Genomic DNA, 18,865 nt, shown 5'->3' with positions numbered 1-18,865 from the left:
GCTCACACATGCGGCGCAAGTTTGAAATTCGAGCGCTATGGCGAGTTGACGTCATCGGTGCTGAAGCAGCGTGGTAGAGGAGCGGCTGTCTGACGATGAAAGTGCGGCGCATCCAGTACCGGTTTTTCCTTTGCTCGATTCTGACAAAAATTATGAACCCACTCACCCAATAGCAAGCATTCTTGAGCAATGTGCCGGATACGGGCCACACTGTGCGTAATTCGCCACAATTTTCCCGTTAACTCAGCGCTCGGTATAAAACATTGACCCAAACAACCGCTCTGCTAGTCATCGAAAGTAGGATTTATTTCGTCATACCGCAGAAAACTAGGGAAAGGTGAATCCCGGTTGCTACTTAAACACTAGCAAAGTCTGACGCCGTGGAAAGGAGGCCACTCTGCATGCCCCTGTGCCACAGCGGTTTACGTTTGGCGAAAAATTTTGCGGTGAGGGCATGTCTGACTCGGTGGCGCAACGGTAGCGCGTCTGACTCCAGATCAGAAGGTTGCGTGTTCGAATCACGTCCGGGTCAAAGTTTTTTTTTTCTTTTTTTTTTTTTTCTGACGAGGTTTTTCTTTATTAGCAATGTCGTTAGTATTATTATGGGAACTATAGTTCATACCACAAGCTAGATGCAGCGCTGTGGAGGCTGCATTGTTGTCAACAGTGCGCTCACTGTGGGCGCCTAACTTGTCGTGAAGGGGGCCCTGAAAGGACTCTTTTCCCCTCTCGGCAAGTGGAAACGCAAGGCCCCGGCGCCTTTTGTCGCTCCCTTCGGGGTGAGTTAGGCGCCCTGAGGGGGACAACAATGTAGCCTCCACAGAGCTGCACCTAGCTTGTGGTATGAACTATAGAAATTTAGCTGGTGTGACGTCTGCGGCCGCAAGCAGTGTCCTGTTTAGCATGAAAAAGAAGCGGAAGACATGGAGCGAACAGCACACCGGTCGACTGCACCACCCTCTCACTGCGCCCACCGCGTGAGACATTTTTAATAAATAAATTGCTAGTTTTATAGCTGTTAAACCTGCCTTATTTTTCGTTTTCTTCTCTTAAGTTGTTTTGTGAGTACAGGTTGGCTGCGCATCTGATCACTTCGCTGCATACGTCGTCGAAAGGCGATAGTCTTCTGAAGCACATGCTTCGTCATGCCCTCCCCTCTCTCCTTTCCACCCTTTACCCTCTTCCCTATAGCTCCTCGCCCTACTGAAACGTTCCGTATATATGGAATTATGGGAATACGGAGTTCATACGGAGAATGATGCCCCCAAGCGCCCCTAAAGTGAATATTATTTTGATAAACAGGGGAATCATATTCGTTCACACAATAAAAACGTTCGGCACAGTTTTCGTGTTTTTATCTTCAATAATAAGCAAAATCACGCTCCGTATGTTTTCCGTATTCTCTGTATATACGGAAGTCATACGGACAATGATTTGGCGGTTCTAGTAAACTTACAGACCTAAAATCAGTGTCAAATGTTTCGATAAGTATGCAGTATTTTATTTTCATGTGTTTCTAAAAAATATATACCTTGTTTTGTGGCAGCGTTGTGCCATTCTAGGAAAGTACTCCGTATTCCCATATTTCCGTATATACGGATGCATTTCAGGAAGGTCCTAACGTGTATGCAATATAGGTTTACTCAATCAATTAGCCCGCGATCTCGTTTCTCGCGCGCCATCGGCTGCAATATTTTGTTTCTGTTTCTCTGCAGCCCAAGGCGACACCATTCGTTTTTGTGTTTGCCTTTATCTCGACTCTAACAGCGCCCTCGATAAACACGCACCGGGGGCCCCATGCAAAGCTCCAATATGTACTCCTGCTGGCTAGCCATGCAGCCTTACTTGCAGTAAGTGAAATTCCTACATGGCACATAATGTTTGCGTGCTCACATACAGTCTCTGGCAGTTATTAGAACCCGTTCTGATCCCGTCGCATCGCTGTCCGATGAATTCGCAATCGTCCCATTCTTGTTAGCAACTGTGACATACAGCCGATTCCGCCTTCAGACGAGTGCGTCGACGCGCTATAGTGTTTAGAATAATATATTCAAGGCACTATAGACGTGCCGTCACTGTAGAAGACGGCGGAGGAAGCCGCTTCCTTGGCGTAGTTCGCGATGCATCCCGGGATTGCACTTCGGCGCTCCGCGACTCTGGGTGCGCGACGGGGCAACCAAAAATTTCCCCGCGACAATGCGCCCCTGTTTATCGGGGACAGACGGTGCGCACCGGTGCGGTTTATGGAAGATGCTATAAGACACTATTTCTAGCATTTTTTATTTGCTATCGCAAAACCAATCCTGCCTTCTTAATTGAAAGAGAGCTGGTCTCGGTTATCTACTATGTTTTGCCTTAAATATATGCGTAAGGTTTTCTTTGCATTAAACAATGTGGACATGTAAGAGCCGTATGCTAGCAGTTTCAGTTTGGAAAGGTCTGGCCTATATATTATTCGTGTTCAAGCTGTCTTTCAGTATTTCTTTTTTTGTCTTTTTGCTTTGCTGCTCGGTTGAATCGATGGGCAGACAGACAGAAAGACCAAAACTTTTCGCGTTTCAGTACCCAAGAAAGCCTATTCGTATTTAAAACGCCGCTAAGTGCGCTGTCAGTAACGTTTTCGAGTTTTTCTACGAGGGATATTTTTAAGTTTCGGGATCGAACTAGTGGGTCACTTTTGAGAGTTTGTACTCTGTAGCGTGCTGGCTGGTATGTGATACGCTCCGTAACAGGTGGGCTATTTAGGAGCCGTATTGTTGCTAAGGGACTCGTTGTCCCACCGCTGAGTGTCCACACGCTATGGAACGCGTCGCAGCCAATTGGCGCGTTAGTCTGGAGCATTGTGCCTGCCACATCACCCGGACCTCTACCCAAAGACAACTATTCCGTTTCTCATCCCCTGAACACCCCTTCCCCAGTGTCGAGTAGCAATCCGGGCGCTAAGCTTGGATAACCTCTCGGCCTTTCCGCTCGTTTTCTCCTCCTCCTCCTCCTCTTCCTCCTCCTCCTCACTAAAGACGCCGCCGTTTTCTCTCAAATGGCTATTCAATACCTTCGCATTAAGTTGCGCGTCGTCTGCTGGCAACGTCCCTTCTCGCTCGTTTTCACTCATTCTAAATGCCCAGAAATTTTAAATTTCTTCGGGCGAAGAAAAATACAGAAGGCCAGGGGAGAAAAATTTATGAAAAGAATCATTTAGTTCTTTAAAAAAAAAAAAGGCTTCATTGACAAACGACAAATGGGCGGAACTACTCGAGAGGGCGCGGCATATACAGAACAGCGTGTTGCTGAAACAGGTTTGTGCCCAGTTCATAGTAATCGATATATTGGTATGAAAATTTGCGTCATCTTTGCACTTAATCTCACCCCCCATCCTCTCCTATAGTGCGCCGCGCATCTTACACAAAAGCAACTTCGTCTTGGTTTATTCAGCCGCCCGATCCGCTACCGCTCACTGACTAGCCAGTCACTGTTAGTTATTCCGACGTCTGGATAAAACCCCAGCCAAGGAGTAATGGCTAACAGTGTATTTGGCAAGTGAGCAAGTGAGCAAGTGGGCAAGTGGCAAGCGGTTTGACCTGTAAGACAGAATGCGCTCTTGCAAGGTGTAGCGCATGCGCATAGTGAGAGGCGGGACAAGATCAAGCCCAAAAAACCTCTCGCTGTGCTGCTTGCCAGTTTTTATCCCTGCCGCCCGCCACACGCCACTGTATGATAAAACTGGTCCGGATGGCAGGCTAGCTAATATCCTACACGGTCTATAGCATTATATATGGTGGAACTCCGTTCCTGAGAACAGAAAGTATTTGTTAGCGCCGAACATTTCATTCCGACATGAAACCTAAAAAAAAAAAAAAAAAACATTAAAGCCTTTGCACTCAATGTGTGAAAACTGTCGGAAGTGCAGAGCAGTGATTCGCCATAATGGGCTGTAGCGCCGTCATCCGCTCTCTGCTACCACCTCATGAAATTCAAATTTCCCGCCTTCGCAGTGCTCGCGCGCCCCCTGCCTGACACAGCGCCAGCGGGACCTGTTCTTTTTGTGCTTGCTTTTCCTGCCGCACGTGCGGGCATTAACGTGCCGTATTTACTAACTCCATATGAACCTTACTACCCCGCACTTTTGTACGTGGGCTCTGACACTAACAACTGCATGGTTAGTAAGCTAACTGAGTGCAGGAAGTAGTAGCACTAGATTAAAGTCGTGCTTAGGTTGTGCATGGCCAGTTAGTAAACGCATGCATCTCGGAAGAGTGCTATCGCTGGGACTTTACTAGCGGGGGTAGTGGTGCTTACTGCCTGCTTCAGTTAGTAATTCTGACAAGTGCTGCATTTACTACCTCCAGTTACTAAGTACCTAGTGTATACTGGGACAAGTAACTTGTTAGTATTCCATTAGTGAATGCCCCGGCCTTTTTTTAAAGAGTGTTGTTCGTTTACTATCGTAAAAAACAACCCAATGAGCGTTCCTAACTAAATGAACGCGGCGCTGCCGGTTAATTACGTATATTTAATTTGCCTCAAATTTACCTACAGTTTTCTTTGTGCTAAACAACGGGAAGATGTATGACAAGTGCCAGTGGTTCACGAGTTTCGAACGCTTATGACTAGTATATAAACCGCTTGGCTTTCGAAGCCTCTGGGTTACGCCGCGACGACAGCCGCTACGACGGAACGCCGTGTGGCTCTACTTGGGTCCAGCGAGCGAGCTACGACGACAAGGCGCGGCCCTAAAGTGCTCTGAACTTTAAAAAATGTACATACATTCTGATAATTGTCTGCGGATGCGTTAGCATTCCTACGCTGCTGCGCATCATTTAGGTTCCCGTTCCTTCGAAAAATAAAGCTTATTTACACCATTATAATGATTAAATCTGTTGACGTCACCCATTATGCCCTTGGTGTAGACACAGAGCGTTACACGACTGGTTCTTTTAGATGCAGAGCATCTTTTGCTCGGTGCTATGTACGTTGTCCGTTGGCATCCGCACCTCTCCTCCTCATCCACCTCTCCACGCCAGCTGCGCGATAGCGCGCTACTCCCTCCGTACTCCTCTCCACGCCAGCTGTGCGATATTGCGCTGCTCCCTCCGTACTCCTCTCCACGCCAGCTGCGCGATAGCGCGCGCATGCGCGCCTCTCCCTCCATCCCCCTCTCCACGCCAGCGCTATATATAACCGCGTGCACGCGCCGCTGCCTCAGTTGCTTCGTCGGATGAGTCTCGCTCCGGCGTCTGATGTGTACCGACAGTCCTGCTAGCGGATTGGCTGACACAAGTTCAGCCAGCATCAGCCAACCAGTTAACAGAGCCGTTTGTCAGAGGGGAACCCAGTGGTGATGTGAATCATCGCGGAGTTTCCAACAACGTTCACACGATGTGGGTAACCAACGCAAGTGAAAATAACGGAACTCCGCGATGTTTTGCATCACCCCAGTGTTCCCCTCGGGAAGATGGTGTAATTTGTTCACATTCTTTTTTGTGTGTGTGTGTTTGGGTTGCCTTTTTGTTTTTGTTTTTTATTTTAGTCTTCGTTGTGAGAGGGCGTTGCACAAAATAGACATATTGATTCCGTTAGTTAATATTTATGACTTTACTCTGTATTCCTTATGTATTTTACTTTGAAGATTCTTAATTCCCTTCGACTAGTTAGTTATATCCGTTTAGACTGCTGTAGCGATTAAATGCGTTAACACGGCCCAGCATGTATTTTTGTAACTTTTGTGCAGATGGAGGGCGTTACATGGTAGCTGCTGTGGGGTATTTGGGAGATAATGGTTACTCAATGAAATGGAACGATAAAAACTGGCGCGCTACACTGGCTCGAGCCTACCCGAGAGGTGCGAACAAACGGCCGCCCCTGGCCGTGGACTCGGTGGCGCAACGGTAGCGCGTCTGACTCCAGATCAGAAGGTTGCGTGTTCGAATCACGTCCGGGTCACATTTTTTTTTTAATCAGGCGGAAGCTCATTGTAAACCATTAGGTATTTCACCACAAAAGCAGGTTTCAGGGCCACTTTTAGCGACAAACAGAGATGTCGTAAAATAGCGTCTAAAATCATTCCCCAAGATATGGCATATCCTAAAGTGCATCAGCTGGAAGCACTCAGCGGAACCTCACATTTCCTAAAGCACACCGGCTATAAACTATTGCTACAGCCGAGTCCAGTTAATTATACCCAGACGAAATCAATTTTATCCTTTTTTCCGACCAAATTTTGCCTTCGTAGGGACCTGTGAAGCTACGTATACTTCGGCATAAGCCAATTTGACCCCCTGCTTCAATCTAGAAAAATTGAGCGCTGTCGAATTGTGCGCCATCTTGACGCCTACTAAAGGCACTTCTGCTGATGAAGCAAATTTGGCGAGGAATTGCATGCTGCAGCCGCCTATAAAAACACACTTCCAGGAGATGTCCTCAATTTTAACATAATATACCACCGATGTGTTCCTTAAATCATATTAATTCGTACCCTGATCTGTGGTTTTCAGAATGGTCCCCTGTAATTAGTTGATTTCGCTTCATTTGTGTTTTACAGCGAATATGTATATGGCTCAGGGGTTTCTCCGTAGCCTTGTCCATCGGCAGAGTAAGCTTTGCGCAGAGCCATTTTTCTCGCGAATACTCTGTAACGCTCAATCTAAAGCCGCTATCTTGAAAAAAAAATCAGTACGAGTGGCCGCTGAGACGACTCTGTCATTAACGCCGACTCTCATTTAGTTGTCATTATCAGTTTGCCGTGGAGTTGTAAGCGCTTGGGAATTCCCGTGTGGTGGCACAACATGGGCTTCCTATGGGAGAAATTTGGCTACAGAAATTTGGAATGAAGAAAAGACTAGGAAGTTAGCGAACCTCCTGGAAAAATATTCAAACCTGTTCTCAGACTTGCCGGGGAAAACGAACCTGGTGAAATGTAATCTCCAGATGACTACGAACACCCCAATAACCTTCAAACAATACCCACTCCCGTTGGGGATTGAGGAATCTATACCTATAAAAAGAAGTGCCCGACTGACTGACTGACTGACTCATCAACGCCCAGCCAAAACTGTTAGACCTAGAGACTTCAAATTTCGCGAATTTATTTGCGTCATTGAGTAGGTGCTCACTAAGGCGGGTTTTCCAGAAATTGCCCTCCGAACCGAAGAAAAGGGCGAAATTGTGGTTTCGCGAATTCGTGATTTTCTCGGTCACCCATTGAGATATCGAAGCGCTTTTTGCTGATATAAGTAGCCCTTAAGAATACCTAAAAAGTAGTTTTTGGATTTTGCCCTAACCTACACCAGCGAGGTGATTCCGCATTCCGTATCTAAAATGGTGTTCCTAAAGATTCTCAAATAAATCTTTCACCGATTCAGTAATCCAACTGATTATTGCTAGAATATGTTACTCATACAAATGCACAGAACCGTTTTTAAGGATTTCGCTCTGCGACGCCGCTAAAAGGGTCAAATTGTTTTTTACAAATGACACGGCTGATGAGCCAAAAAGGCCCGTCAGGTTATGTACACGTCCAGCCAAACTGCTCTTTCAAGCGGCTACAGATTGCAAGGGCACGTTCTGATTACGGTGTTGGAGGTCTATATTTCTTAAAATTTTAAAAATTCCACCATGGAGAGAGTGAAAAGCGGTAAAAATGTTTTTCACATATTAATTTTTTTACCGCCCGCCATCGGAGATATCGAACTGGTTTTTGTTGAGATAGGCAACTTACTCACTTATATCAACACTGTTATACAACATTTTTCAATGACACCTTCCCAAAAGAGGCAAGCGGGATTTCGGGAAAACACTGTGTTTTTACACTTTCACAAATAATCACCCAGCCAGTTGATATCTCCCATTCGTTTTTTCTTGAAAATGCTGCCCATTTAATTGCCCGAAAACTACTTTCAGGATTTTGTCCTAAGATGCGGATTAGAAGGCCAGCACGATTTTTTAATCTGTATCCTTTTGGACGTAAAATTCAGTTGAGTTTTCCCGCGTTCGCTTAGCGGTCGCCATCTGTTCACAGCTTCGGCAACTACGCGTCTCCCGTAGGAGCAGGTGTCATATATCATAAATGTAAAATAGAAGATGTACCAGTAAAAAGCGCAAAGGTTAGCCCTCGGCATCTGCTGGGACTTCCTGCAACCTCGAGCCTCCCGCAGGAAGCCCATGTTACTTATGATAAAACTGTTCCGATGAGCATCGTTCATATCTTCTGAGATAGCACTTCCTACGAGGAAGAATACCCCTCACCCAGCCGGCCTCCATCATGTGCTCCCGGCGCAATCTCCTGCCGAATTCAAGTTGTGGTTGCAACCTGGCACTCTTCCTCATATCATATTAAGAGCGAAAGCAAACCAAGCTCCTCCTTCTTCCATCCACTTTTCCAAACCTTCAGCTGTGGGAGAACCTGGTGACTAACACCGATCTGGATGTCCAGACAATACTTCCTCCAGAGCGAAGGCTGCCCACTCATCACATGCCTTTCTGAAATTGGGAACCACTCCCACTTCGCCAGCTCAATAAAACCTTTTTCACTCACTGACTCATTCGCTCAAACGCGCCATCTTGGTGCAATTTGTTTAGCGAGAGTTGGAGTAAAACACGAGTACCAGTCGTTTCACATTACCACGACGCGCCTGAAGTAGGAGCCTATGTACTGACAGCAGGCAGGCGCTCCCGAGTGTGTACCACTTCCCAATGAAGTAGCCTAATATGGCGACTAACAAATACCAATTGCTGTCCTTAATATAATGGCCCACCCGGGCACCGCCGGGTACTACCCGCTAGTACTTTATAAAGGAGGCCTTGTTAGGGTGCCTGTATGCTTCCACTCGCTCCCGCTTCAGGTGAGGAGGAGCATTGAGGCACCCTAGCAGCCGCGCGAACACAGCGCCACCGCATCCAATGCCACCGCCGGCTCGCTGTTCGGCTTGAGGAGGAAGAAAAGCTTTTAATCCAGAGCATGTCAGCGCGATACGCGCTGGATGAGAGTGACTACCTCTTCATGGAATTCCATATGCTGCCTTGGCCACCTGACCCCTGGTAACCAGCCATAGCTGATCCTCCAAGGCGGGGCTGGACATCAAGATCTCCTATCGCTCGATAAGGGTTAGGGCGAGGTTCTAAGTGGAGGAAATGCGTATGGGGGGTGCGTGTTTTGGGCTGACGTCGCACTCTCCTATCATGTGGCGAAGAGTAGCTGCTTATATAATAAGCAGGTCTTGCCGTACTGACTGGGAAACATGCCATTCAGAAAGCGCGGGTGACGGAAGGATCCTGACTGGATCTGTCGATACATTACTTGCTGCTCCCGCATGATTTCAGGGTGCGGGGTAGGAAATTTCCGCCTATCAACTCGATAGTACCGCACTATGTTCATGTAGGTGGCCATATGTTGACTTCTGGCCTCCTCCTCAGTCGTTGCCCGCTATGTTAATGCGCTGGCCTGTCAGTGGGCCAACTCATTGCCCTCCACCAAGGAGTGGGCTGGAACCCATACTAGTTCAACTTGGCTCTTCGGAGGCGTTTTGTCTCTCAGTACGCGAAGCGCCCGCCGGGGTACCCAGCCTGACTGGAAGTTCCTGTACGCGTACTGTGAGTCGGTGACAACGTTGGAAATGCCCGGAAGGGTGAGGGCTTTTTCCGCTTCTTACACGTCTCTGATTCGAAACGATGCGCTTGTCAGCATCTCGCTCCTGGTCGTTACCACCGCCATTGCTGTGGTCGCCCCCTTGTTTTTGGAGGCGTCTGTGAAGACGGCACCGCCTTCGCTCGCCAAAAGCCTGTTGAGAGCACAAGCCCTGGCCTCCCGCCTGCCGCCATGGGGAGCCGGATTCATGTTCTTTGGGAGAGGCTTGGTCTTGATTGCGTCTAGCCACTTGTCCGCAGCTGTTCTCGATCGGTCAGCTCTGCCGCGCTCCAGCCGATTCTTCCCAGGACACGGCGACTCGCCTTAGTGTGACTCAGCCCATCGCCTCCTGTATTTTATAATGCCAAATGCATCGCCCGCTTCCCGATGGGTGTGAGTGGTACACCTGCAGTGCCCATATGTCGCAAGGTGGGGCCCCGAGCTGAACTGGGACCACCCGACCGTAACTGAATTCGAGAGCGGCTTGTGCTTGGTTGCCAAGGCAACCGATGTTTGAGATTGTCAAAGTGACTGCGCACTCGCCAGCGTTAGAAAACTGAGACCCACGGTGGAGCACGTTTTGCCAACGTTGCCGCTTTCCACCGCGCGTTGCTCAAGATGAACCGGTCACATGACTAAAGCGCTGGGAAGGCTAGTGATTGGGGGAGAGTGGCCTGAGTAGAAGGAGAGGGCTTGGTTGGCCGGTCCTGGTTGATGCGTTTGGCATTGCTCAGCCTCTGTTTCTGGCTGTACAGGTGGCCCTCAACCAGCTCGTCGACTGTGTTGGGTAGAGCCATCTGCAGGAGCTTGTATGTCTTCGCTATCATGGGAACTCCGATGTCTTGTTTAACTGCCTTGCGTAATATATTGTTCACTTGTCTTTCTTCTTCCTTGTTCATCAGGAGATAATACGTTATTCTTCACACCACAAAGAATCCTCTCCGAATGCGCTCCTTCGTTCTTTGTTTTTCTGTGGCTCTCCGTCCGCGGATCGACGGCGCATATTTTTGCCGGCATGCCCCATCCTTTCCTCACGCAACGAAAAATCGCAGAGGGAGTTGCCCTAAGCTTATTCTTGTGAGATAACACGAGAGCGTTTTTTCGTTGTTGTTGGCTGGGCCCTTCGACAAATCTACCGATGTCGAGGCTAAGCATACCTCGACATCGGGCTCACTGAAGATTAGCAACGTGAAAGCTTGGGCGAGTTGGTGATGCATGTTGAACCACAGCGCAAACGACGAGACAAACGAGGATAGCGCTTCGTTTGTCCTCTTGCTATCGTCCTTTGTCTCGTCGTTTGCGCTGTGGTTCAACATCACTGAAGATGCTTGCTGCAGAATCAATGCCCATGCTGCTGTGCCACTTCCTCCGCAGAACCTGAGGAACTGCGGGTGAGAGCGGGCTCCGTTTGTTGGGGGTATGATTGTTGCGTTTTATTTGATTGTGTTGTGTTTTATTTCATTTCTGATGTACATGCAATGATAGCCGTCGCAGCCAATGCGTGTGCTCGTATTTTGTCTGCTTTATTAATGATGCACGCGCTTTTTCTTTGGGGTGTTTTTAGGACATTGCTATAGAACGCTGCTGCCATTTGCTTAATTCGTCTTGTTGGCGGCATGAATTGGCCAATCGAGTGCATTGTTGTGAAAATGAACCTCGGTAGTAGAGTTAGTTCGCGTTTCCAATGCCCATCACAGTCCGCCGTACATTTCGCTTTCGTCTTAGCTCGTATTGTGCAACATCGGAATGTACTGCACCCATGTCATGAAACCGAATTAGAAAGAAGTTACGTTCATAGGTTGCTTCATCCGGCGCCTTATTAGAGATGCGCAGAGCTTGTCGGCTTTCCCCGGTGAAAACTCTGACTCCGCATGTGGCTTTGTCGAATGCAGCGCCTAATGACCACTGTTTAGAAGTGTCAGATGATAATAATAATAATAATTAATCAATCAATCAATCAATCAATCATGTTTATTTACGTGCCCAGGAACAGCCAGAGGCCTGAGTGCTGGCGCACGGGTAGTTACATGAAAACAAAATACAAGAAGCATATAGCAAGAAACAAACAAGCGACAAGACACACAAATTGAAGTAGTGAAAATGACAAATAAAGCACAGGCGGAGCCTGGGTACAGGTAAAAAAGAAAAAGAAGATGCCTTTGTGGCTCAGCTTATTGTAATGAATACACAACAAGCAGAGAACAAAGTTTAACAGTAAGACGACAAGAACAATGACAAAGTATAGGGACAAATGATAAGACAACCATGATAAGTAAACAGTTTCAAAAACAGGCAACTATATTGGTTAAACAGAACCACAGAGAAACCAAATTTCAGCAATAAAAAAAAAGAAAAACGAACGACAGAGATATCATAGATGTTTAACATACTGTGTTCAACAAAGCAGTACGGTAAATTGTAAAGGAGCTTTGAAAAATGTCAAGGCGTTCAGAGAAGCGGTTGTAGCAATTCTGTATTCTGCGCACAGGAGAATGATTGGAGTTGCGCGCAGCGGTCAAGAAAGGGCGATGCGACCTGGTGGGCCTCTGTGGAACACTAAACTCTAAACAGTTAAGCAGGTCTGCACAAGAAAGGTCACCATGAACAATTTTGTGAAGAAATGTAAGGTCTGCACGCATACGTCTGCAGGTCAACGAAGGAATGGAAGGAACTATGGGTAAGTCAGAATCAGGACCCGAACTGTGATTGTGATGACGGTGCTTAAATATGGATAAAAACTTCTTCTGCACACGTTCTATTAATTCACTACTAGATTTGGAGATGCCGTTCCAGGCAACAGAAGCATATTCTAACTGGGGGATACATATTGCATTGTATAGCATTAGAAATGGATCTGGAGAAGAGAATTCCTTTGTAATCCGACACACATTTCCAAGACTTCGGAGCGCTCGCCGGGTGATGAGCCTAATATGAGAAAAAAAAGAGAGGGTACTGTCGAAAAGAACCCCGAGGTCCCTAATCTCCTCAACCCTTTGCAACGGAGCTCCCGCTATACTGTAGGAAAACAGTAGACGATAATAATAATCAATCAATCAATCAATCAATCAATCATGTTTATTTACGTGCCCAGGAACAGCCAGAGGCCTGAGTGCTGGCGCACGGGTAGTTTCATGAAAACAAAATACAAGAAACATATAGCAAGAAACAAACAAGCGACAAGACACACAAATTGAAGTAGTGAAAATGACAAATACAGCACAGGCGGAGCCTGGGTACAGGTAAAAAATAAAAAAAGAAGATGCCTATGTTGCTCTGCCTGTCGTAAAGGCCACACGACAGGCAGAGCAACAAAGTTTGACAGTAATACAACAAAAACAACGGAGTGTAGAGACAAATGATAATATGAACAAATGACAATAAAGTTTCAAAAATAGGCAACTATCAGTTGGATAGACACAACCGCAGAGAAACCAAATTCCAGAAAAAAAAATAGCGACAGACATATCATAGGTGTTTAACATACTGTATTCAACAGCGCTGTACGGTAAATTGTAAAGGATTTCTGAAAGATGTCAAGGCGTTCAAAGAAGCGGTTGTAACAATTCTGTATTCTGCGCACAGGAGAATGATTGGAGTTGCGCGCAGCGGTCAAGAACGGGCGATGCGACCTGGTGGGCTTTTGTGGTACACTAAACTCTAAACAGTTAAGCAGGTCTGCGCAAGAAAGGTCACCATGAATAATTTTGTGAAGAAATGTAAGGTCTGCACGCATACGTCTGCAGTTCAAGGAGGGGATGGAAGGGACTATGGGTAAGTCAGAATCAGGATGAAAACTCTGATTGTGATGACGGTGCTTAAATATGGATAAAAACTTCTTCTGCACACGTTCTATTAATTCACTACTAGATTTGGAGATGCCGTTCCAGGCAACAGAAGCATATTCTAACTGTGGTATACATATTGCATTGTATAGCATTAGAAATGGATCTGGAGAAGAGAACTCCTTTGTAATCCGACACACATTTCCAAGGCTTCGGAGTGCTCGCCGGGTGATGAGCCTAATATGAGGAGAAAAAGAGAGGGTACTGTCGAAAAGCACCCCTAGGTCCCTAATCTCATCAACCCTTTGCAGAGGAGCTCCCTCAATACTGTAGGAAAACAGCAGACGGTGGGTTTTCCGGCTGTAGGTGACAACCTTTGTTTTAGTGGGGTTTAAAATTAGGCAGTTTTTCCTGCACCAGACCGATAATTCCGACACATCCCTCTGCAAGGCACAGCAGTCCTGAACACCGCTAATGTGCCTAAATAGTTTGACATCATCAGCATAGAGAAGAAAAGAAGAGTTTGTTAACACTGTTGAAACATCATTGATAAAGACAGAAAACAATAATGGACCCAGCACGGAACCCTGGGGTACACCACTTGTTGCAGGGTAAACACTAGACTTTTTGTAGTTAACATCTACATAAAAGGACCGGTCAAGGAGATAGTTGGACAACAAGGCAACAAGGCTTGCGTCTACACCGGACTTAGCAAGCTTGTTAATTAATAACTGATGGTTCACCACATCAAACGCCTTACTGAGGTCAAAATAAATAACGTCCAACTGGCCGTTTTCACAAACTGCAGCCGAAGCCTGTGTCATAAAGCTTGCAAGATTTGTGACCGTCGATCGACCAGAGAAAAAGCCGTGCTGATTTGGTATCACAACGTTCTTGACGCAGGCAGCAAGAACTTTGTGGAGAGCTGACTCAAAGAGTTTTGAGGCGACACAAAGGAGTGAGATCGGGCGATAGTTAGAAACGGCTGACTTATCACCAGACTTAAATATTGGAAAAATTCGAGCAATCTTCCATGCACAAGGAAATTTACCTAAAAGTAAGCAGTTATTATAAATGGAAGTTAAGACAGGCACAAAAATGTTGCCGTAAGCCTTCATGAGGGCTGCTGGAATTCCATCTGCACCACAGGAAAATGATGGTTTCATCCGTTGAAGGCTATCATTGACAATTTTTTCATCGAACCTAAGTGTGTTAAAATTAGAGTTATTAAACGATAGGCGTTCGTCGTTGCCATCTGGCAGTTGAAAGACAGAATGAAAGTACTGAGCAAAACTGGTGGCAACATCCTCAACCTCTTCACCATCGGAATTAAGCAGGCTAACGTGTTCTTTAGACGCCTTAGAACGGCCGCGTACATACCTCCAGAATTCAGCCGGTTTCTGAGACGCAGCAGCCTCTAACGATTCTATATAGAGCTGGTGGTCACGCCGGTAGAGGATTTTACAAAGTGAGCGATACCGACTAAACTCCGCTTTCCACTTGTCAAGCCCAGAACGCTTGGCCTTTTTGTGGGCGCTATCCTTAAGTTTAAGCGAACTTCGAAGTTCTTTAGAAAACCAGTGGGGAAATTTGGAAGGAACAGGCTTATAACAAGGGATATACTTTTCCATGCCCCTTCTGACGATTTCAGTGAAACGTCGAACCTGTTCGTCAACATCATTGACATCCAAAACACTAGACCAGTCAGCAGATGAATAAAAGTGATACAGCCCAGCATAATCTCCACGCTTGAAAGCATATCGCGGGACTGCACAATTGTCAACACCGCCAGAGCGATGCTGGGTCGTGACCGAGACAGAGACAATTAGAGGGGGGTGAAACTTGTCGGGGTGCACAAGGGATGTTTCGGAGGCACACACTTGTACGTTTTTTAAGTTTGAGAAGCACACATCTAGAACATTACCACAAGAGTTTTCTATGCGGCAAAACTGCTGCATGGAGGTGAACGATTGAAAATCTAATAGCATGCTGCATTTCTGCGCTGCATAATGGTTTTTGTGCTCAAAGGAAAGACTGTTCCAGCGAATACCTGGGGTGTTGAAGTCTCCAAGTATAATGAGCTTATGGTTGGAGTGTGCATTTGAGACATTTTCTATGGTTGTGAGTGTTCGATTAAATACAGAAGGTAATACATCCGGGGATATATAGAATGCACCGATGAGTAGCTTCTCGCCCTTCGTGAGGCCTACCTCAAGCCAGACTGATTCGTCTAGGGTCTCGAGGTCAGCACGCCGCATGCAATGCACTGAATGATCAATGGCAACGAGAACCCCGCCACCTTTTTGTTTAGGTCCAGTTAATTTTCTGTCGCTTCTAAAGATTTGATAGTTAGAAGGGAAATAGTCGGAAGACGAGATATCATCGGAAAGCCAGGTTTCAGTAATGACAACAGCAGAAAATTTAGAGCATACAATATTTCTAATAAATTCAGAGGACTTAGTTCGTAGACCTCTAGTGTTTTGATAGTATATGTCGAAACTCTCGTACTTACTGATCATTTTCAGTTATTTCGGAGCTGTGCAGCATACCAGGGTGGACCTTGCCCTGAAACGGCTTGAAAAGGCAGCCTTTTGGCCACATAGACGGGTCGCTCAGGCGCCTATAACACTCCTCGTTAACAGTTACGCAAAAAGAAGAATATGAGTCATACTTGGTCCTAAGGCGTTTAATAATAATAATAATAATAATAATAATAATAATAATAATAATAATAATAATAATAATAATAATAATAATAATAATAATAATAATAATAATAATAATAATAATAATCAACAACAACAGCAGCAGCAGCAGCAGCTTACTCAGGCCCACTGCAGGGCGAAGGCCTCTCGCATTGACTTCCGAGAGCTCCTATCCTGCTCCGCTGGAGTCCAGCGCTGGCCACCGAATTTCCGTATTTCATCCCTCCATCGTGTTGTTGGCCTTCCCCTTCTACAGGCATCTCTTGTTATCCATTCTGTTACCCTAATTGTCCAGCGGTTGTCGGTTCGTCTCACTACATGGCCAGCCGGAGCCCATTTCTTTTTAACTATGATATTATCTGCTCCAGTTTGTTCCCTGATCCAGGACGCTCGTTTCCTGTCCCTAAGTGTTACTTCTATAATTAATCGTTCCACGGCCCGTTGAGCCGATCTAAATTTTATTTTCAGTTGTTTAGTTAAGCGCCAAGTTTCAGCTTCGTATGTCATCACTGGCAGTATGCACTGGTTGTCGATTTTTCTTTTGAGTGACAGCGGTAGCTTACTTTTCATTATTTGGGAGGGCTTGCCGAATGCTCGCCAGCCCATAATCTGCGCAGGATTTCCTCCTCGTGGTTGGGGTCAGCCCCAACCATCAGTCCGAGGTAGTGACATTCTTTTACTGCTTCCAGCGTTTCGTTTCCTAAGCTGAAGAGGGTGCTTTCGGCATGCTTATTCCTCTATCATCATCATCTTCATCATCATCATCATCATCATCATCATCATCATCATCATCCCCACCAACACCACCCCCAGCCTATCTATGCCCACTTGCAGGGCAAAGGCCTCTCCAATTATTTTCCAATTACCCCGGTCCTGTGCAAACTGCGACCAATTTATCCCCGCAAACTTCTTGATCTTGTCTGCCCATCTAACTTTCTGCCGGCCCCTGCCACGCTTGCCTTCTCTGGGGATCCACTCTGTTACCCTTAATGACCAACGGTTATCTTGCCTTCGCATTACATGCCCTGCCAACGTCCATTTCTTCTTCTTAATGACTACTAATATGTCCTTAACACGCGTTTGTTCCCTGACCCACTCCGCTCTATTCTTGTCCCTTAATATTACACCTATCATCTTCCATTCTATTGCTCGCTGAGTCGACCTCAATTTAAGTTGAACCCTCTTAGTGAGCCTCCAGGTTTCTGCCCCGTAGGTGAGTACCGGTAAGATGCAGCTGCCATATACTATCCTCTTCAGGGACAATGGATGGCTGCCATTCATTATCTGAGAATGCCCGCCGCATGCACTCCACCCCATTCTTATCCTTCTAATTATCTCTGCCTCATGGTTGAGATCCGGGGTCACAACTTGGCCTAAGTAGATATATTTGCTTACCACTTCCACTGCCTCGCCACCTATCTCAAACCGCTGTGCTGTATCGAGATTATTGACCATTACTTTGGTTTTCTGCATATTAATTTTCAGGCCCACGGTTCTACTCTGTTTGTTCAGTGCGGAAAGCATGCTTTGCAATTCGTCCCCCGAGCTACTTAGCAAGGCAATGTCATCAGCAAATCTGAGGCATTCTCCATTAAGCCTTACTCCCACCTGTTCCCTATCTAATGTTCTGAATACTTTTTGTAAACATGCTGTGAATAACATTGGAGAGATTGTGTCTCCTTGTCTGACGCCCTTCCTTATAGGTATTTCACTGCTCTCCTTATGGAGGATGATGGTAGTTGTGGACCCACTGTAAATATCCTCTAGCATTCTTACATAATGCTCATCTAGCCCCTGGATCCGTAATGCCTGAATGACCGCTGAGGTTTCGACCGACTCAAATGCTAAGGTTGCAGAAATTCTGTTAGCGATTACCTTGGTAAGTACCTCGTAGACGGCTGACAGTAAGCTGATCGGCCTGTAATTTTTCAAGTCCTTCGTGTCACCTTTCTTATGGATTCGGATGATGTTCGCGTTCTTCCAAGATTCCGGTACACTTGCGGTCATTAGGCATTGCGCATACAGGTTTGCCAGTTTTTCAAGTACAATTTCTCCGCCATCCTTAAAGAGGTGTGCTGTCATCTGATCCTCACCAGGTGCTTTTCCCCCTTTCATTTCTTTCATTTTATATTCCTTTCCACTTTATGTTTATTCATATTTATTTTTCGCCCCACGGCCGTGCTTGCTGATTGTAGTTCCTCAAGCATTTTTTCAGGTGTTCTGCAGTCCCACTCAGCAATACTATGTCGTCTGCAAACCTCAAATGACTCAAATATTCTGAGAGTAGGGTCTGTAATTCTTATGGTCCTTGGTATCTCCCTTTTCAAGAATCAGAATAATGTCGGCGTTCTTCTAGGCGAAAGGTACTTTTTGAGTCCTTAAACATTCCGAAAATAGTGCAGCAAGCTTTTTCCAGTAATGTATCTCCTCCCTCCTTCAAAAGGTCCACGGTCATGCCGTCATCACCTGCAGATTTTCCTCTTTTCATGTCCTTGAGAGCGTTTCCTACTTCCACTGCAGTAACTAGTGGGACATCGCAAGTTAAGCTTGAACTAACAGTTGTTTCCGCTTATCTAACGTCGCTGGCATACAGAATCGTTCTGCTACCATTATTATCTCGTCCATGCTGTGTGTAATGTCCGCACTGTATACGATATGTATGACCAAAAACAAATATATTTATTAGTATATAGAAAAAGCAGTAGATGTGCGTGTTTTGTGATCCAACTTTAGGCTCCAATTTCTCGCGATATTCCCGA

At 46.1% G+C, this 18,865-nt stretch overlaps 2 non-coding genes across 2 annotated transcripts; both read left to right on the top strand.

The window, feature by feature from the left end:
• The first annotated feature begins 460 nt into the window (after nucleotides 1–460).
• Trnaw-cca (transfer RNA tryptophan (anticodon CCA)) lies at nucleotides 461–532 on the top strand. Its single transcript has one exon. It is a non-coding gene; the product is annotated as a tRNA-Trp (tRNA).
• Nucleotides 533–5,868: 5,336 nt separating this feature from the next.
• On the top strand, nucleotides 5,869–5,940 carry Trnaw-cca (transfer RNA tryptophan (anticodon CCA)). Its single transcript has one exon. It is a non-coding gene; the product is annotated as a tRNA-Trp (tRNA).
• The last annotated feature ends 12,925 nt before the right edge of the window (nucleotides 5,941–18,865 follow it).

This window comes from Haemaphysalis longicornis, unplaced genomic scaffold, assembly GCF_048455015.1.
Source record: "Haemaphysalis longicornis isolate Haplotype H1 unplaced genomic scaffold, Haemaphysalis longicornis Haplotype H1 scaffold_9, whole genome shotgun sequence".
NCBI lineage: Eukaryota > Metazoa > Arthropoda > Arachnida > Ixodida > Ixodidae > Haemaphysalis > Haemaphysalis longicornis.
The sequence above is the reverse complement of the archived record's forward strand: the minus strand, read 5'-3'. Positions and strand labels throughout refer to the sequence as shown.